Here is a 21884-nt window from a genome sequence, read left to right on the forward strand (position 1 = left end):
GAAACGCATGTGAATTTCTGTTGAATGCTTGAAAGTAGCTTAAGGCACTTTCAAAGGAAAGTGATTTTCTCTGAAAGGACAGCATTTAGAAAGTGAAGCAACACTCCATTCACTTCGCACAGTGAATTGAAGTGTTTGAACAGACTGCTTCTCTTTCAGGGAAACGCATGTGATTTTTTTGTGAAAGCTTGTAAGTAGCTTAAGGCACTTTCAAAGGAAAGTGATTTTCTCTGAAAGGACAGCATTTAGAAAGTGAAGCAACACTCCATTCACTTCTCACAGTGAAATGAAGTGTTGGAACAGACTGCTTCTCTTTCAGAGAAACGGATGTGAATTTTTTCTGAAGGCTTGTAAGTAGCTTAAGGCACTTTCAAAGGAAAGTGATTTTCTCTGAAAGGACAGCATTTAGAAAGTGAAGCAACACTCCATTCACTGAGCACAGTGAAATGAAGTGTTGGAACAGACTGCTTCTCTTACATAGAAACGCATGTGAATTTCTGTTGAATGCTTGTAAGTGGCTTAAGGCACTTTCAAAGGAAAGTGATTTTCTCTGACAGGACAGCATTTAGAAAGTGAAGCAACACTCCATTCACTTCGCACAGTGAATTGAAGTGTTGGAACAGACTGCTTCTCTTTCAGAGAAACGCATGTGAATTTCTGTTGAATGCTTGTAAGTAGCTTAAGGCACTTTCAAAGGAAAGTGATTTTCTCTGAAAGGACAGCATTTAGAAAGTGAAGCAACACTACATTCACTTCACACAGTGAATTGAAGTGTTGGAACAGACTGCTTCTCTTTCAGAGAAACGCATGTGAGTTTTTTGTGAAAGCTTGTAAGTAGCTTAAGGCACTTTCAAAGGAAAGTGATTTTCTCTGAAAAGACAGCATTTAGAAAGTGTAGCAACACTCCATTCACTTCGCACAGTGAATTGAAGTGTTGGAACAGACTGCTTCTCTTTCAGAGAAACGCATGTGAATTTCTGTTGAATGCTTGTAAGTAGCTTAAGGCACTTTCAAAGGAAAGTGATTTTCTCTGAAAGGACAGCATTTAGAAAGTGAAGCAACACTCCATTCACTTCGCACAGTGAATTGAAGTGTTGGAACAGACTGCTTCTCTTTCAGAGAAACGCATGTGAATTTCTGTTGAATGCTTGTAAGTAGCTTAAGGCACTTTCAAAGGAAAGTGATTTTCTCTGAAAGGACAGCATTTAGAAAGTGAAGCAACACTCCATTCACTTCGCACAGTGAATTGAAGAGTTGGAACAGACTGCTTCTCTTTCAGGGAAACGCATGTGAATTTCTGTTCAATGCTTGTAAGTTGCTTAAGGCATTTTCAAAGGAAAGTGATTTTCTCTGAAAGGACAGCATTTAGAAAGTGAAGCAACACTCCATTCACTTCGCACAGTGAATTGAAGTGTTGGAACAGACTGCTTCTCTTTCAGGGAAACGCATGTGAATTTCTGTTCAATGCTTGTAAGTAGCTTAAGGCACTTTCAAAGGAAAGTGATTTTCTCTGAAAGGACAGCATTTAGAAAGTGAAGCAACACTCCATTCACTTCGCACAGTGAATTGAAGTGTTGGAACAGACTGCTTCTCTTTCAGAGATACGCATGTGAGTTTTTTGTGAAAGCTTGTAAGTAGCTTAAGGCACTTTCAAAGGAAAGTGATTTTCTCTGAAAGGACAGCATTTAGAAAGTGAAGCAACACTCCATTCACTTCGCACAGTGAATTGAAGTGTTGGAACAGACTGCTTCTCTTTCAGAGAAACGCATGTGAATTTCTGTTCAATGCTTGTAAGTAGCTTAAGGCACTTTCAAAGGAAAGTGATTTTCTCTGAAAGGACAGCATTTAGAAAGTGAAGCAACACTCCATTCACTTCGCACAGTGAATTGAAGTGTTGGAACAGACTCCTTCTCTTTCAGAGAAACGCATGTGAATTTCTGTTGAATGCTTGTAAGTAGCTTAAGGCACTTTCAAAGGAAAGTGATTTTCTCTGAAAGGACAGCATTTAGAAAGTGAAGCAACACTCCATTCACTTCGCACAGTGAATTGAAGTGTTGGAACAGACTGCTTCTCTTTCAGAGAAACGCATGTGAATTTCTGTTGAATGCTTGTAAGTAGCTTAAGGCACTTTCAAAGGAAAGTGATTTTTTCTGAAAGGACAGCATTTAGAAAGTGAAGCAACACTCCATTCACTTCGCACAGTGAATTGAAGTGTTGGAACAGACTGCTTCTCTTTCAGAGAAACGCATGTGAATTTCTGTTGAATGCTTGTAAGTAGCTTAAGGCACTCTCAAAGGAAAGTGATTTTCTCTGAAAGGACAGAATTTAGAAAGTGAAGCAACACTCCATTCACTTCGCACAGTGAATTGAAGTGTTGGAACAGACTGCTTCTCTTTCAGAGAAAGGCATGTGAATTTCTGTTGAATGCTTGTAAGTAGCTTAAGGCACTTTCAAAGGAAAGTGATTTTCTCTGAAAGGACAGCATTTAGAAAGTGAAGCAACACTACATTCACTTCACACAGTGAATTGAAGTGTTGGAACAGACTGCTTCTCTTTCAGGGAAACGCATGTGAATTTCTGTTCAATGCTTGTAAGTAGCTTAAGGCACTTTCAAAGGAAAGTGATTTTCTCTGAAAGGACAGCATTTAGAAAGTGAAGCAACACTCCGTTCACTTCGCACAGTGAATTGAAGTGTTGGAACAGACTGCTTCTCTTTCAGAGAAACGGATGTGAGTTTTTTGTGAAAGCTTGTAAGTAGCTTAAGGCACTTTCAAAGGGTAGTGATTTTCTCTGACAGGACAGCATTTAGAAAGTGAAGCAACACTCCATTCACTTCGCACAGTGAATTGAAGTGTTGGAACAGACTGCTTCTCTTTCAGAGAAACGCATGTGAATTTCTGTTCAATGCTTGTAAGTAGCTTAAGGCACTTTCAAAGGAAAGTGATTTTCTCTGACAGGACAGCATTTAGAAAGTGAAGCAACACTCCATTCACTTCGCACAGTGAATTGAAGTGTTGGAACAGACTGCTTCTCTTTCAGAGAAACGCATGTGTGTTTTTTGTGAAAGCTTGTAAGTAGCTTAAGGCACTTTCAAAGGAAAGTGATTTTCTCTGAAAGAACAGCATTTAGAAAGTGAAGCAACACTCCATTCACTTCGCACAGTGAATTGAAGTGTTGGAACAGACTGCTTCTCTTTCAGAGAAACGGATGTGTGTTTTTTGTGAAAGCTTGTAAGTAGCTTAAGGCACTTTCAAAGGAAAGTGATTTTCTCTGAAAGAACAGCATTTAGAAAGTGAAGCAACACTCCATTCACTTCGCACAGTGAATTGAAGTGTTGGAACAGACTGCTTCTCTTTCAGAGAAACGCATGTAAATTTCTGTTGAATGCTTGTAAGTAGCTTAAGGCACTTTCAAAGGAAAGTGATTTTCTCTGACAGGACAGCATTTAGAAAGTGAAGCAACACTCCATTCACTTCGCACAGTGAATTGAAGTGTTGGAACAGACTGCTTCTCTTTCAGAGAAACGCATGTGAGTTTTTTGTGAAAGCTTGTAAGTAGCTTAAGGCACTTTCAAAGGAAAGTGATTTTCTCTGAAAGGACAGCATTTAGAAAGTGAAGCAACACTCCATTCACTTCGCACAGTGTATTGAAGTGTTGGAACAGACTGCTTCTCTTTCAGAGAAAAACATGTGAATTTCTGTTCAATGCTTGTAAGTAGCTTAAGGCACTTTCAAAGGAAAGTGATTTTCTCTGAAAGGACAGCATTTAGAAAGTGAAGCAACACTCCATTCACTTCGCACAGTGAATTGAAGTGTTGGAACAGACCGCTTCTCTTTCAGGGAAACGCATGTGAGTTTTTTGTGAAAGCTTGTAAGTAGCTTAAGGCACTTTCAAAGGAAAGTGATTTTCTCTGACAGGACAGCATTTAGAAAGTGAAGCAACACTCCATTCACTTCGCACAGTGAATTGAAGTGTTGGAACAGACTGCTTCTCTTTCAGAGAAACGGATGTGAGTTTTTTGTGAAAGCTTGTAAGTAGCTTAAGGCACTTTCAAAGGAATGTGATTTTCTCTGACAGGACAGCATTTAGAAAGAGAAGCAACACTCCATTCACTTCGCACAGTGAATTGAAGTGTTGGAACAGACTGCTTCTCTTTCAGAGAAACGCATGTGAATTACTGTTGAATGCTTATAAGTAGCTTAAGGCACTTTCAAAGGAAAGTGATTTTCTCTGAAAGGACGGCATTTTGAAAGTGAAGCAACACTCCATTCACTTCGCACAGTGAATTGAAGTGTTCGAACAGACTGCTTCTCTTACAGAGAAACGCATGTGAATTTCTGTTGAATGCTTGTAAGTAGCTTAAGGCACTTTCAAAGGAAATTGATTTTCTCTGAAAGGACAGCATTTAGAAAGTGAATCAACACTCCATTCACTTCGCACATTGAATTGAAGTGTTGGAACAGACTGCTTCTCTTTCACAGAAACGCATGTGAATTTCTGTTGAATGCTTGAAAGTAGCTTAAGGCACTTTCAAAGGAAAGTGATTTTCTCTGAAAGGACAGCATTTAGAAAGTGAAGCAACACTCCATTCACTTCGCACAGTGAATTGAAGTGTTTGAACAGACTGCTTCTCTTTCAGGGAAACGCATGTGATTTTTTTGTGAAAGCTTGTAAGTAGCTTAAGGCACTTTCAAAGGAAAGTGATTTTCTCTGAAAGGACAGCATTTAGAAAGTGAAGCAACACTCCATTCACTTCTCACAGTGAAATGAAGTGTTGGAACAGACTGCTTCTCTTTCAGAGAAACGGATGTGAATTTTTTCTGAAGGCTTGTAAGTAGCTTAAGGCACTTTCAAAGGAAAGTGATTTTCTCTGAAAGGACAGCATTTAGAAAGTGAAGCAACACTCCATTCACTGAGCACAGTGAAATGAAGTGTTGGAACAGACTGCTTCTCTTACATAGAAACGCATGTGAATTTCTGTTGAATGCTTGTAAGTGGCTTAAGGCACTTTCAAAGGAAAGTGATTTTCTCTGACAGGACAGCATTTAGAAAGTGAAGCAACACTCCATTCACTTCGCACAGTGAATTGAAGTGTTGGAACAGACTGCTTCTCTTTCAGAGAAACGCATGTGAATTTCTGTTGAATGCTTGTAAGTAGCTTAAGGCACTTTCAAAGGAAAGTGATTTTCTCTGAAAGGACAGCATTTAGAAAGTGAAGCAACACTACATTCACTTCACACAGTGAATTGAAGTGTTGGAACAGACTGCTTCTCTTTCAGAGAAACGCATGTGAGTTTTTTGTGAAAGCTTGTAAGTAGCTTAAGGCACTTTCAAAGGAAAGTGATTTTCTCTGAAAAGACAGCATTTAGAAAGTGAAGCAACACTCCATTCACTTCGCACAGTGAATTGAAGTGTTGGAACAGACTGCTTCTCTTTCAGAGAAACGCATGTGAATTTCTGTTGAATGCTTGTAAGTAGCTTAAGGCACTTTCAAAGGAAAGTGATTTTCTCTGAAAGGACAGCATTTAGAAAGTGAAGCAACACTCCATTCACTTCGCACAGTGAATTGAAGTGTTGGAACAGACTGCTTCTCTTTCAGAGAAACGCATGTGAATTTCTGTTGAATGCTTGTAAGTAGCTTAAGGCACTTTCAAAGGAAAGTGATTTTCTCTGAAAGGACAGCATTTAGAAAGTGAAGCAACACTCCATTCACTTCGCACAGTGAATTGAAGAGTTGGAACAGACTGCTTCTCTTTCAGGGAAACGCATGTGAATTTCTGTTCAATGCTTGTAAGTTGCTTAAGGCATTTTCAAAGGAAAGTGATTTTCTCTGAAAGGACAGCATTTAGAAAGTGAAGCAACACTCCATTCACTTCGCACAGTGAATTGAAGTGTTGGAACAGACTGCTTCTCTTTCAGGGAAACGCATGTGAATTTCTGTTCAATGCTTGTAAGTAGCTTAAGGCACTTTCAAAGGAAAGTGATTTTCTCTGAAAGGACAGCATTTAGAAAGTGAAGCAACACTCCATTCACTTCGCACAGTGAATTGAAGTGTTGGAACAGACTGCTTCTCTTTCAGAGATACGCATGTGAGTTTTTTGTGAAAGCTTGTAAGTAGCTTAAGGCACTTTCAAAGGAAAGTGATTTTCTCTGAAAGGACAGCATTTAGAAAGTGAAGCAACACTCCATTCACTTCGCACAGTGAATTGAAGTGTTGGAACAGACTGCTTCTCTTTCAGAGAAACGCATGTGAATTTCTGTTCAATGCTTGTAAGTAGCTTAAGGCACTTTCAAAGGAAAGTGATTTTCTCTGAAAGGACAGCATTTAGAAAGTGAAGCAACACTCCATTCACTTCGCACAGTGAATTGAAGTGTTGGAACAGACTGCTTCTCTTTCAGAGAAACGGATGTGAGTTTTTTGTGAAAGCCTGTAAGTAGATTAAGGCACTTTCAAAGGAAAGTGATTTTCTCTGACAGGACAGCATTTAGAAATTGAAGCAACACTCCATTCACTTCGCACAGTGAATTGAAGTGTTGGAACAGACTGCTTCTCTTTCAGAGAAAGGGATGTGTGTTTTTTGTGAAAGCTTGTAAGTAGCTTAAGGCACTTTCAAAGAAAGTGATTTTCTCTGAAAGAACAGCATTTAGAAAGTGAAGCAACACTCCATTCACTTCGCACAGTGAATTGAAGTGTTGGAACAGACTGCTTCTCTTTCAGAGAAATGGATTTTTTTTTTGTGAAAGCTTGTAAGTAGCTTAAGGCACTTTCAAAGGAAAGTGATTTTCTCTGAAAGAACAGCATTTAGAAAGTGAAGCAACACTCCATTCACTTCGCACAGTGAATTGAAGTGTTGGAACAGACTGCTTCTCTTTCAGAGAAACGCATGTAAATTTCTGTTGAATGCTTGTAAGTAGCTTAAGGCACTTTCAAAGGAAAGTGATTTTCTCTGACAGGACAGCATTTAGAAAGTGAAGCAACACTCCATTCACTTCGCACAGTGAATTGAAGTGTTGGAACAGACTGCTTCTCTTTCAGAGAAACGGATGTGAGTTTTTTGTGAAAGCTTGTAAGTAGCTTAAGGCACTTTCAAAGGAAAGTGATTTTCTCTGAAAGGACAGCATTTAGAAAGTGAAGCAACACTCCATTCACTTCGCACAGTGTATTGAAGTGTTGGAACAGACTGCTTCTCTTTCAGAGAAACACATGTGAATTTCTGTTCAATGCTTGTAAGTAGCTTAAGGCACTTTCAAAGGAAAGTGATTTTCTCTGAAAGGACAGCATTTAGAAAGTGAAGCAACACTCCATTCACTTCGCACAGTGAATTGAAGTGTTGGAACAGACCGCTTCTCTTTCAGGGAAACGCATGTGAGTTTATTGTGAAAGCTTGTAAGTAGCTTAAGGCACTTTCAAAGGAAAGTGATTTTCTCTGACAGGACAGCATTTAGAAAGTGAAGCAACACTCCATTCACTTTGCACAGTGAATTAAAGTGTTGGAACAGACTGCTTCTCTTTCAGAGAAACGCATGTGAATTTCTGTTGAATGCTTGTAAGTAGCTTAAGGCACTTTCAAAGGAAAGTGATTTTCTCTGACAGGACAGCATTTAGAAAGTGAAGGAACACTCCATTCACTTCGAACAGTGAATTGAAGTGTTGGAACAGACTGCTTCTCTTTCAGAGAAACGGATGTGAGTTTTTTGTGAGAGCTTGTAAGTAGCTTAAGGCACTTTCAAAGGAAAGTGATTTTCTCTGAAAGGACAGCATTTAGAAAGTGAAGCAACACTCCATTCACTTCGCACAGTGAATTGAAGTGTTGGAACAGACTGCTTCTCTTACAGAGAAACTCATGTGAATTTCTGTTGAATACTTGTAAGTAGCTTAAGGCACTTTCAAAGGAAAGTGATTTTCTCTGAAAGGACAGCATTTAGAAAGTGAAGCAACACTCCATTCACTTCGCACAGTGAATTGAAGTGTTGGAACAGACTGCTTCTCTTTCAGATAAACAGATGTGAGTTTTTTTTGAAAGCTTGTAAGTAGCTTAAGGCACTTTCAAAGGAAAGTGATTTTCTCTGACAGGACAGCATTTAGAAAGTGAAGCAACACTCCATTCACTTCGCACAGTGAATTGTAGTGTTGGAACAGACTGCTTCTCTTTCAGAGAAACGGATGTGAGTTTTTTGTGAAAGCTTGTAAGTAGCTTAAGGCACTTTCAAAGGAAAGTGATTTTCTCTGACAGGACAGCATTTAGAAAGTGAAGCAACACTCCATTCACTTCGCACAGTGAATTGAAGTGTTGGAACAGACTGCTTCTCTTTCAGAGAAACGCATGTGAGTTTTTTGTGAAAGCTTGTAAGTAGCTTAAGGCACTTTCAAAGGAAAGTGATTTTCTCTGAAAGGACAGCATTTAGAAAGTGAAGCAACACTCCATTCACTTCGCACAGTGAATTGAAGTGTTGGAACAGACTGCTTCTCTTTCAAAGAAACGCATGTGAATTTCTGTTGAATGCTTGTAAGTAGCTTAAGGCACTTTCAAAGGAAAGTGATTTTCTCTGAAAGGACAGCATTTAAAAAGTGAAGCAACACTCCATTCACTTCGCACAGTGAATTGAAGTGTTGGAACAGACTGCTTCTCTTTTAGAGAAACGGAAGTGAGTCTTTTGTGAAAGCTTGTAAGTAGCTTAAGGCACTTTCAAAGGAAAGTGATTTTCTCTGACAGGACAGCATTTAGAAAGTGAAGCAACACTCCATTCACTTCGCACAGTGAATTGAAGTGTTGGAACAGACTGCTTCTCTTTCAGAGAAACGGATGTGAGTTTTTTGTGAAAGCTTGTAAGTAGCTTAAGGCACTTTCAAAGGAAAGTGATTTTCTCTGAAAGGACAGCATTTAGAAAGTGAAGCAACACTCCATTCACTTCGCACAGTGTATTGAAGTGTTGGAACAGACTGCTTCTCTATCAGAGAAACGCATGTGAATTTCTTTTCAATGCTTGTAAGTAGCTTAAGGCACTTTCAAAGGAAAGTGATTTTCTCTGAAAGGACAGCATTTAGAAAGTGAAGCAACACTCCATTCACTTCGCACAGTGAATTGAAGTGTTGGAACAGACTGCTTCTCTGTCAGAGAAACGCATGTGAATTTCTGTTGAATGTTTGTAAGTAGCTTAAGGCACTTTCAAAGGAAAGTGATTTTCTCTGACAGGACAGCATTTAGAAAGTGAAGCAACACTCCATTCACTTCGCACAGTGAATTGAAGTGTTGGAACAGACTGCTTCTCTCAGAGAAACACATGTGAGTTTTTTGTGAAAGCTTGTAAGTAGCTTAATGCACTTTCAAAGGAAAGTGATTTTCACTGACAGGACAGCATTTAGAAAGTGAAGCAACACTCCATTCACTTCGCACAGTGAATTGAAGTGTTGGAACAGACTGCTTCTCTTACAGAGAAACGCATGTGAATTTCTGTTGAATGCTTGTAAGTAGCTTAAGGCACTTTCAAAGGAAAGGGATTTTCTCTGACAGGACAGCATTTAGAAAGTGAAGCAACACTCCATTCACTTCGCACAGTGAACTGAAGTGTTGGAACAGACTGCTTCTCTTTCTGAGAAACGCATGTGAATTTCTGTTGAATTCCTGTAATTAGCTTAAGGCACTTTCAAAGGAAAGTGATTTTCTCTGAAAGGACAGCATTTAGAAAGTGAAGCAACACTCCATTCACTTCGCACAGTGAATTGAAGTGTTGGAACAGACTGCTTCTCTTTCAGAGAAACGGATGTGAGTTTTTTGTGAAAGCTTGTAAGTAGCTTAAGGCACTTTCAAAGGAAAGTGATTTTCTCTGAAAGGACAGCATTTAGAAAGTGAAGCAACACTCCATTCACTTCGCACAGTGAATTGAAGTGTTGGAACAGACTGCTTCTCTGTCAGAGAAACGGATGTGAGTTTTTTGTGAGTGCTTGTAAGTAGCTTAAGGCACTTTCAAAGGAAAGTGATTTTCTCTGAAAGGACAGCATTTAGAAAGTGAAGCAACACTCCATTCACTTCGCACAGTGAATTGAAGTGTTGGAACAGACTGCTTCTCTGTCAGAGAAACGCATGTGAATTTCTGTTGAATGCATGTAAGTAGCTTAAGGCACTTTCAAAGGAAAGTGATTTTCTCTGAAAGGACAGCATTTAGAAAGTGAAGTAACACTCCACTCACTTCGCACAGTGAATTGAAGTGTTGGAACAGACTGCTTCTCTTTCAGAGAAACGGATGTGAGTTTTTTGTGAAAGGATGTAAGTAGCTTAAGGCACTTTCAAAGGAAAGTGATTTTCTCTGAAAGTACAGCATTTAGAAAGTGGAGCAACACTCCATTCACTTCGCACAGTGAATTGAAGTATTGGAACAGACTGCTTCTCTTTCAGAGAAACGCATGTGAGTTTTTTGTGAAAGCTTGTAAGTAGCTTAAGGCACTTTCAAAGGAAAGTGATTTTCTCTGAAAGGACAGCATTTAGAAAGTGAAGCAACACTCCATTCACTTCGCACAGTGAATTGAAGTTTTGGAACAGACTGCTTCTCTTTCAGAGAAACGCATGTGAATTTCTGTTGAATGCTTGTAAGTAGTTTAAGGCACTTTCAAAGGAAAGTGATTTTCTCTGAAAGGACAGCATTTAGAGAGTGAAGCAACACTCCATTCACTTCGCACAGTGAATTGAAGTGTTGGAACAGACTGCTTCTCTTTCAGAGAAACGCATGTGAATTTCTGTTGAATGCTTGTAAGTAGTTTAAAGCACTTTCAAAGGAAAGTGGTTTTCTCTGAAAGAACAGCATTTAGAAAGTGAAGCAACACTCCATTCACTTCGCACAGTGAATTGAAGTGTTGGAACAGACTGCTTCTCTTTCAGAGAAACGCATGTGAGTTTTTTGTGAAAGCTTGTAAGTAGCTTAAGGCACTTTCAAAGGAAAGTGATTTTCTCTGACAGGACAGCATTTAGAAAGTGAAGCAACACTCCATTCACTTCGCACAGTGAATTGAAGTGTTGGAACACACTGCTTCTCTTACACAGAAACGCATGTGAATTTCTGTTCAATGCTTGTAAGTAGCTTAAGGCACTTTCAAAGGAAAGTGATTTTCTCTGAAAGGACAGCATTTAGAAAGTGAAGCAACACTCCATTCACTTCGCACAGTGAATTGAAGTGTTGGAACAGACTGCTTCTCTTTCAGAGAAACGCATGTGAATTTCTGTTGAATGCTTGTAAGTAGCTTAAGGCACTTTCAAAGGAAAGGTATTTTCTCTGAAAGGACAGCATTTAGAAAGTGAAGCAACACTCCATTCACTTCGCACAGTGAATTGAAGTGTTGGAACAGACTGCTTCTCTTTCTGAGAAACGCATGTGAATTTCTGTTGAATTCCTGTAATTAGCTTAAGGCACTTTCAAAGGAAAGTGATTTTCTCTGAAAGGACAGCATTTAGAAAGTGAAGCAACACTCCATTCACTTCGCACAGTGAAATGAAGTGTTGGAACAGACTGCTTCTCTTTCAGAGAAACGGATGTGAGTTTTTTGTGAAAGCTTGTAAGTAGCTTAAGGCACTTTCAAAGGAAAGTGATTTTCTCTGAAAGGACAGCATTTAGAAAGTGAAGCAACACTCCATTCACTTCGCACAGTGAATTGAAGTGTTGGAACAGACTGGTTCTCTTTCAGAGAAACGCATGTGAGTTTTTTGTGAAAGCTTGTAAGTAGCTTAAGGCACTTTCAAAGGAAAGTGATTTTCTCTGAAAGGACAGCATTTAGAAAGTGAAGCAACACTCCATTCACTTCGCACAGTGAATTGAAGTGTTGGAACAGACTGCTTCTCTGTCAGAGAAACGCATGTGAATTTCTGTTGAATGCATGTAAGTAGCTTAAGGCACTTTCAAAGGAAAGTGATTTTCTCTGAAAGGACAGCATTTAGAAAGTGAAGTAACACTCCACTCACTTCGCACAGTGAATTGAAGTGTTGGAACAGACTGCTTCACTTTCAGAGAAACGGATGTGAGTTTTTTGTGAAAGCTTGTAAGTAGCTTAAGACACTTTCAAAGGAAAGTGATTTTCTCTGAAAGTACAGCATTTAGAAAGTGGAGCAACACTCCATTCACTTCGCACAGTGAATTGAAGTGTTGGAACAGACTGCTTCTCTTTCAGAGAAACGCATGTGAGTTTTTTGTGAAAGCTTGTAAGTAGCTTAAGGCACTTTCAAAGGAAAGTGATTTTCTCTGAAAGGACAGCATTTAGAAAGTGAAGCAACACTCCATTCACTTCGCACAGTGAATTGAAGTTTTGGAACAGACTGCTTCTCTTTCAGAGAAACGCATGTGAATTTCTGTTGAATGCTTGTAAGTAGTTTAAGGCACTTTCAAAGGAAAGTGATTTTCTCTGAAAGGACAGCATTTAGAGAGTGAAGCAACACTCCATTCACTTCGCACAGTGAATTGAAATGTTGGAACAGACTGCTTCTCTTACAGAGAAACGCATGTGAATTTCTGTTCAATGCTTGTAAGTAGCTTAAGGCACTTTCAAAGGAAAGTGATTTTCTCTGAAAGGACAGCATTTAGAAAGTGAAGTAACACTCCATTCACTTCGCACAGTGAATTGAAGTGTTGGAACAGACTGCTTCTCTTTCAGGGAAAAGCAAGTGAATTTCTGTTGAATGCTTGTAAGTAGCTTAAGGCACTTTCAAAGGAAAGTGATTTTCTCTGAAAGGACAGCATTTAGAAAGTGAAGCAACACTCCATTCACTTCGCACAGTGAATTGAAGTGTTGGAACAGACTGCTTCTCTTTCAGAGTAACGCAAGTGAATTTCTGTTGAATGCTTGTAAGTAGTTTAAGGCACTTTCAAAGGAAAGTGATTTTCTCTGAAAGGACAGCATTTAGAGAGTGAAGCAACACTCCATTCACTTCGCACAGTGAATTGAAGTGTTGGAACACACTGCTTCTCTTACAGAGAAACGCATGTGAATTTCTGTTCAATGCTTGTAAGTAGCTTAAGGCACTTTCAAAGGAAAGTGATTTTCTCTGAAAGGACAGCATTTAGAAAGTGAAGTAACACTCCATTCACTTCGCACAGTGAATTGAAGTGTTGGAACAGACTGCTTCTCTTTCCGGGAAACGCAAGTGAATTTCTGTTGAATGCGTGTAAGTAGCTTAAGGCACTTTCAAAGGAAAGTGATTTTCTCTGAAAGGACAGCATTTAGAAAGTGAAGCAAAACTCCATTCACTTCGCACAGTGAAGTGAAGTGTTGGAACAGACTGCTTCTCTTTCAGAGAAACGCATGTGAGTTTTTTGTGAAAGCTTGTTAGTAGCTTAAGGCACTTTCAAAGGAAAGTGATTTTCTCTGAAAGGACAGCATTTAGAAAGTGAAGCATCACTCCATTCACTTCGCACAGTGAATTGAAGTGTTGGAACAGACTGCTTCTCTTTCAGAGAAACGCATGTGAGTTTTTTGTGAAAGCTTGTAAGTAGCTTAAGGCACTTTCAAAGAAAAGTGATTTTCTCTGAAAGGACAGCATTTAGAAAGTGAAGCAACACTCCATTCACTTCGCACAGTGAATTGAAGTGTTGGAACAGACTGCTTCTCTTTCAGAGAAACGGATGTGAGTTTTTTGTGAAAGCTTGTAAGTAGCTTAAGGCACTTTTAAAGGAAAGTGATTTTCTCTGAAAGGACAGCATTTAGAAAGTGAAGCAACACTCCATTCACTTCGCACAGTGAATTGAAGTGTTGGAACAGACTGCTTCTCTTTCAGAGAAAGGCATGTGAATTTCTGTTGAATGCTTGTAAGTAGCTTCAGGCACTTTCAAAGGAAAGTGATTTTCTCTGAAGCGACAGCATTTAGAAAGTGAAGGAACACTCCATTCACTTCGCACAGTGAATTGAAGTGTTGGAACAGACTGCTTCTCTTTCAGAGAAACGGATGTGAGTTTTTTGTGAGTGCTTGTAAGTAGCTTAAGGCACTTTCAAAGGAAAGTGATTTTCTCTGACAGGACAGCATTTAGAAAGTGAAGCAACACTCCATTCACTTCGCACAGTGAATTGAAGTGTTGGAACAGACTGCTTCTCTTTCAGAGTAACGGATGTGAGTTTCTGTTGAATGCTTGTAAGTAGCTTAAGGCACTTTCAAAGGAAAGTGATTTTCTCTGAAAGGACAGCATTTAGAAAGTGAAGCAACACTCCATTCACTTCGCACAGTGAATTGAAGTGTTGGAACAGACTGCTTCTCTTACAGAGAAACACATGTGAGTTTCTGTTGAATGCTTGTAAGTAGCTTAAGGCACTTTCAAAGGAAAGTGATTTTCTCTGACAGGACAGCATTTAGAAAGTGAAGCAACACTCCATTCACTTCGCACAGTGAATTGAAGTGTTGGAACAGACTGCTTCTCTTTCAGAGAAACGCATGTGAATTTCTGTAGAATGCTTGTAAGTAGCTTAAGGCACTTTCAAAGGAAAGTGATTTTCTCTGAAAGGACAGCATTTAGAAAGTGAAGCAACACTCCATTCACTTCGCACAGTGAATTGAAGTGTTGGAACAGACTGCTTCTCTTTCAGAGAAACGCATGTTAATTTCTGTTGAATGCTTGTAAGTAGCTTAAGGCACTTTCAAAGGAAAGTGATTTTCTCTGAAAGGACAGCATTTAGAAAGTGAAGCAACACTCCATTCACTTCGCACAGTGAATTGAAGTGTTGGAACAGACTGCTTCTCTTTCAGAGAAACGCATGTGAGTTTTTTGTGAAAGCTTGTAAGTAGCTTAAGGCACTTTCAAAGGAAAGTGATTTTCTCTGAAAGGACAGCATTTAGAAAGTGAAGTAACACTCCATTCACTTCGCACAGTGAATTGAAGTGTTGGAACAGACTGCTTCTCTTTCAGAGAAACGGATGTGAGTTTTTTGTGAAAGCTTGTAAGTAGCTTAAGGCACTTTCAAAGGAAAGTGATTTTCCCTGAAAGGACAGCATTTAGAAAGTGAAGCAACACTCCATTCACTTCGCACAGTGAATTGAAGTGTTGGAAGAGACTGCTTCTCTTTCAGAGAAACGCATGTGAATTTCTGTTGAATGCTTGTAAGTAGCTTAAGGCACTTTCAAAGGAAAGTGATTTTCTCTGAAAGGACAGCATTTAGAAAGTGAAGCAACACTCCATTCACTTCGCAAAGTGAATTGAAGTGTTGGAACAGACTGCTTCTCTTTCAGAGAAACGGATGTGAGTTTTTTCTGAAGGCTTGTAAGTAGCTTAAGGCACTTTCAAAGGAAAGTGATTTTCTCTGACAGGACAGCATTTAGAGAGTGAAGCAACACTCCATTCACTTCGCACAGTGAATTGAAGGGTTGGAACAGACTGCTTCTCTTACAGAGAAACACATGTGAATTTCTGTTGAATGCTTGTAAGTAGCTTTAGGCACTTTCAAAGGAAAGTGATTTTCTCTGACAGGACAGCATTTAGAAAGTGAAGCAAGACTCCATTCACTTCGTACAGTGAATTGAAGTGTTGGAACAGACTGCTTCTCTTTCAGAGAAACGCATGTGAATTTCTGTTGAATGCTTGTAAGTAGCTTAAGGCACTTTCAAAGGAAAGTGATTTTCTCTGAAAGAACAGCATTTAAAAAGTGAAACAACACTCCATTCACTTCGCACAGTGAATTGAAGTGTTGGAACAGACTGCTTCTCTTTCAGAGAAACGGATGTGAGTCTTTTGTGAAAGCTTGTAAGTAGCTTAAGGCACTTTCAAAGGAAAGTGATTTTCTCTGAAAGGACAGCATTTAGAAAGTGAAGCAACACTCCATTCACTTCGCACTGTGACTTGAAGTGTTGGAACAGACTGCTTCTCTTTCAGAGAAACGCATGTGAGTTTTCTGTGAAAGCTTGTAAGTAGCTTAAGGCACTTTAAAAGGAAAGTGATTTTCCTGAGAGGACAGCATTTAGAAAGTGAAGCAACACTCCATTCACTTCGCACAGTGAATTGAAGTGTTGGAACAGACTGCTTCTCTTTCAGAGAAACGGATGTGAATTTCTGTTGAATGCTTGTTAGTAGCTTAAGGCACTTTCAAAGGAAAGTGATTTTCTCTGACAGGACAGCATTTAGAAAGTGAAGCAACACTCCATTCACTTCGCACAGTGAATTGAAGTGTTGGAACAGACTGCTTCTCTGTCAGAGAAACGCATGTGAATTTCTGTTGAATGCTTGTAAGTAGCTTAAGGCACTTTCAAAGGAAAGTGATTTTCTCTGAAAGGACAGCATTTAGAAAGTGAAGCAACACTCCATTCACTTCGCACAGTGAATTGAAGTGTTGGAACAGACTGCTTCTCTTTCAGAGAAACGCATGTTAATTTCTGTTGAATGCTTGTAAGTAGCTTAAGGCACTTTCAAACGAAAGTGATTTTCTCTGAAAGGACAGCATTTAGAAAGTGAAGCAACACTCCATTCACTTCGCACAGTGAATTGAAGTGTTGGAACAGACTGCTTCTCTTTCAGAGAAACGCATGTGAGTTTTTTGTGAAAGCTTGTAAGTAGCTTAAGGCACTTTCAAAGGAAAGTGATTTTCTCTGAAGGGACAGCATTTAGAAAGTGAAGTAACACTCCATTCACTTCGCACAGTGAATTGAAGTGTTGGAACAGACTGCTTCTCTTTCAGAGAAACGGATGTGAGTTTTTTGTGAAAGCTTGTAAGTAGCTTAAGGCACTTTCAAAGGAAAGTGATTTTCCCTGAAAGGACAGCATTTAGAAAGTGAAGCAACACTCCATTCACTTCGCACAGTGTATTGAAGTGTTGGAACAGACTGCTTCTCTTTCAGAGAAACGCATGTGAATTTCTGTTGAATGCTTGTAAGTAGCTTAAGGCACTTTCAAAGGAAAGTGATTTACTCTGAAAGGACAGCATTTAGAAAGTGAAGGAACACTCCATTCACTTCGCACAGTGAATTGAAGTGTTGAAACAGACTGCTTCTCTTTCAGAGAAACGGATGTGAGTTTTTTGTGAGTGCTTGTAAGTAGCTTAGGCACTTTCAAAGGAAAGTGATTTTCTCTGAAAGGACAGCATTTAGAAAGTGAAGCAACACTCCATTCACTTCGCACAGTGAATTGAAGTGTTGGAACAGACTGCTTCTCTTTCAGAGTAACGGATGTGAGTTTTTTGTGAATGCTTGTAAGTAGCTTAAGGCACTTTCAAAGGAAAGTGATTTTCTCTGACAGGACAGCATTTAGAAAGTGAAGCAACACTCCATTCACTTCGCACAGTGAATTGAAGTGTTGGAACAGACTGCTTCTCTTACAGAGAAACACATGTGAATTTCTGTTGAATGCTTGTAAGTAGCTTTAGGCACTTTCAAAGGAAAGTGATTTTCTCTGACAGGACAGCATTTAGAAAGTGAAGCAAGACTCCATTCACTTCGTACAGTGAATTGAAGTGTTGGAACAGACTGCTTCTCTTTCAGAGAAACGCATGTGAATTTCTGTTGAATGCTTGTAAGTAGCTTAAGGCACTTTCAAAGGAAAGTGATTTTCTCTGAAAGAACAGCATTTAAAAAGTGAAGCAACACTCCATTCACTTCGCACAGTGAATTGAAGTGTTGGAACAGACTGCTTCTCTTTCAGAGAAACGGATGTGAGTCTTTTGTGAAAGCTTGTAAGTAGCTTAAGGCACTTTCAAAGGAAAGTGATTTTCTCTGAAAGGACAGCATTTAGAAAGTGAAGCAACACTCCATTCACTTCGCACAGTGAATTGAAGTGTTGGAACAGACTGCTTCTCTTTCAGAGAAACGCATGTGAGTTTTTTGTGAAAGCTTGTAAGTAGCTTAAGGCACTTTCAAAGGAAAGTGATTTTCCCTGAAAGGACAGCATTTAGAAAGTGAAGCAACACTCCATTCACTTCGCACAGTGTATTGAAGTGTTGGAACAGACTGCTTCTCTTTCAGAGAAACGCATGTGAATTTCTGTTGAATGCTTGTAAGTAGCTTAAGGCACTTTCAAAGGAAAGTGATTTTCTCTGAAAGGACAGCATTTAGAAAGTGAAGCAACACTCCATTCACTTCGCACAGTGAATTGAAGTGTTGGAACAGACTGCTTCCTTTCAGAGAAACGGAGGTGAGTCTTTTGTGAAAGCTTGTAAGTAGCTTAAGGCACTTTCAAAGGAAAATGATTTTCTCTGAAAGGACAGCATTTAGAAAGTGAAGCAACACTCCATTCACTTCGCACAGTGAATTGAAGTGTTGTAACAGACTGCTTCTCTTTCAGAGAAACGCATGTGAGTTTTTTGTGAAAGCTTGTAAGTAGCTTAAGGCACTTTCAAAGGAAAGTGATTTTCCCTGAAAGGACAGCATTTAGAAAGTGAAGCAACACTCCATTCACTTCGCACAGTGTATTGAAGTGTTGGAACAGACTGCTTCTCTTTCAGAGAAACGCATGTGAATTTCTGTTGAATGCTTGTAAGTAGCTTAAGGCACTTTCAAAGGAAAGTGATTTTCTCTGAAAGGACAGCATTTAGAAAGTGAAGCAACACTCCATTCACTTTGCACAGTGAATTGAAGTGTTGGAACAGTCTGCTTCTCTTTCAGGGAAACGCATGTGATTTTTTTGTGAAAGCTTGTAAGTAGCTTAAGGCACTTTCAAAGGAAAGTGATTTTCTCTGAAAGGACAGCATTTAGAAAGTGAAGCAACACTCCATTCACTTCGCACAGTGAATTGAAGTGTTGGAACAGACTGCTTCTCTTTCAGAGAAACGCATGTTAATTTCTGTTGAATGCTTGTAAGTAGCTTAAGGCACTTTCAAACGAAAGTGATTTTCTCTGAAAGGACAGCATTTAGAAAGTGAAGCAACACTCCATTCACTTCGCACAGTGAATTGAAGTGTTGGAACAGACTGCTTCTCTTTCAGAGAAACGCATGTGAGTTTTTTGTGAAAGCTTGTAAGTAGCTTAAGGCACTTTCAAAGGAAAGTGATTTTCTCTGAAGGGACAGCATTTAGAAAGTGAAGTAACACTCCATTCACTTCGCACAGTGAATTGAAGTGTTGGAACAGACTGCTTCTCTTTCAGAGAAACGGATGTGAGTTTTTTGTGAAAGCTTGTAAGTAGCTTAAGGCACTTTCAAAGGAAAGTGATTTTCCCTGAAAGGACAGCATTTAGAAAGTGAAGCAACACTCCATTCACTTCGCACAGTGTATTGAAGTGTTGGAACAGACTGCTTCTCTTTCAGAGAAACGCATGTGAATTTCTGTTGAATGCTTGTAAGTAGCTTAAGGCACTTTCAAAGGAAAGTGATTTTCTCTGAAAGGACAGCATTTAGAAAGTGAAGGAACACTCCATTCACTTCGCACAGTGAATTGAAGTGTTGGAACAGACTGCTTCTCTTTCAGAGAAACGGATGTGAGTTTTTTGTGAGTGCTTGTAAGTAGCTTAGGCACTTTCAAAGGAAAGTGATTTTCTCTGAAAGGACAGCATTTAGAAAGTGAAGCAACACTCCATTCACTTCGCACAGTGAATTGAAGTGTTGGAACAGACTGCTTCTCTTTCAGAGTAACGGATGTGAGTTTTTTGTGAATGCTTGTAAGTAGCTTAAGGCACTTTCAAAGGAAAGTGATTTTCTCTGACAGGACAGCATTTAGAAAGTGAAGCAATACTCCATTCAATTCGCACAGTGAATTGAAGTGTTGGAACAGACTGCTTCTCTTACAGAGAAACACATGTGAATTTCTGTTGAATGCTTGTAAGTAGCTTTAGGCACTTTCAAAGGAAAGTGATTTTCTCTGACAGGACAGCATTTAGAAAGTGAAGCAAGACTCCATTCACTTCGTACAGTGAATTGAAGTGTTGGAACAGACTGCTTCTCTTTCAGAGAAACGCATGTGAATTTCTGTTGAATGCTTGTAAGTAGCTTAAGGCACTTTCAAAGGAAAGTGATTTTCTCTGAAAGAACAGCATTTAAAAAGTGATGCAACACACCATTCACTTCGCACAGTGAATTGAAGTGTTGGAACAGACTGCTTCTCTTTCAGAGAAACGGATGTGAGTCTTTTGTGAAAGCTTGTAAGTAGCTTAAGGCACTTTCAAAGGAAAGTGATTTTCTCTGAAAGGACAGCATTTAGAAAGTGAAGCAACACTCCATTCACTTCGCACAGTGAATTGAAGTGTTGGAACAGACTGCTTCTCTTTCAGAGAAACGCATGTGAGTTTTTTGTGAAAGCTTGTAAGTAGCTTAAGGCACTTTCAAAGGAAAGTGATTTTCCCTGAAAGGACAGAATTTAGAAAGTGAAGCAACACTCCATTCACTTCGCACAGTGTATTGAAGTGTTGGAACAGACTGCTTCTCTTTCAGAGAAACGCATGTGAATTTCTGTTGAATGCTTGTAAGTAGCTTAAGGCACTTTCAAAGGAAAGTGATTTTCTCTGAAAGGACAGCATTTAGAAAGTGAAGCAACACTCCATTCACTTCGCACAGTGAATTGAAGAGTTGGAACAGACTGCTTCTCTTTCAGAGAAACGCATGTGAGTTTTTTGTGAAAGCTTGTAAGTAGCTTAAGGCACTTTCAAAGGAAAGTGATTTTCCCTGAAAGGACAGCATTTAGAAAGTGAAGCAACACTCCATTCACTTCGCACAGTGTATTGAAGTGTTGGAACAGACTGCTTCTCTTTCAGAGAAACGCATGTGAATTTCTGTTGAATGCTTGTAAGTAGCTTAAGGCACTTTCAAAGGAAAGTGATTTTCTCTGAAAGGACAGCATTTAGAAAGTGAAGCAACACTCCATTCACTTCGCACAGTGAATTGAAGTGTTGGAACAGACTGCTTCCTTTCAGAGAAACGGATGTGAGTCTTTTGTGAAAGCTTGTAAGTAGCTTAAGGCACTTTCAAAGGAAAGTGATTTTCTCTGAAAGGACAGCATTTAGAAAGTGAAGCAACACTCCATTCACTTCGCACAGTGAATTGAAGTGTTGGAACAGACTGCTTCTCTTTCAGAGAAACGCATGTGAGTTTTTTGTGAAAGCTTGTAAGTAGCTTAAGGCACTTTCAAAGGAAAGTGATTTTCCCTGAAAGGACAGCATTTAGAAAGTGAAGCAACACTCCATTCACTTCGCACAGTGTATTGAAGTGTTGGAACAGACTGCTTCTCTTTCAGAGAAACGCATGTGAATTTCTGTTGAATGCTTGTAAGTAGCTTAAGGCACTTTCAAAGGAAAGTGATTTTCTCTGAAAGGACAGCATTTAGAAAGTGAAGCAACACTCCATTCACTTTGCACAGTGAATTGAAGTGTTGGAACAGTCTGCTTCTCTTTCAGGGAAACGCATGTGATTTTTTTGTGAAAGCTTGTAAGTAGCTTAAGGCACTTTCAAAGGAAAGTGATTTTCTCTGAAAGGACAGCATTTAGAAAGTGAAGCAACACTCCATTCACTTCGCACAGTGAATTGAAGTGTTGGAACAGACTGCTTCTCTTTCAGAGAAACGCATGTTAATTTCTGTTGAATGCTTGTAAGTAGCTTAAGGCACTTTCAAACGAAAGTGATTTTCTCTGAAAGGACAGCATTTAGAAAGTGAAGCAACACTCCATTCACTTCGCACAGTAAATTGAAGTGTTGGAACAGACTGCTTCTCTTTCAGAGAAACGCATGTGAGTTTTTTGTGAAAGCTTGTAAGTAGCTTAAGGCACTTTCAAAGGAAAGTGATTTTCTCTGAAGGGACAGCATTTAGAAAGTGAAGTAACACTCCATTCACTTCGCACAGTGAATTGAAGTGTTGGAACAGACTGCTTCTCTTTCAGAGAAACGGATGTGAGTTTTTTGTGAAAGCTTGTAAGTAGCTTAAGGCACTTTCAAAGGAAAGTGATTTTCCCTGAAAGGACAGCATTTAGAAAGTGAAGCAACACTCCATTCACTTCGCACAGTGTATTGAAGTG

This window comes from Myodes glareolus, chromosome 15 (assembly GCF_982192425.1).
Source record: "Myodes glareolus chromosome 15, mMyoGla1.1, whole genome shotgun sequence".
Lineage (NCBI taxonomy): Eukaryota > Metazoa > Chordata > Mammalia > Rodentia > Cricetidae > Myodes > Myodes glareolus.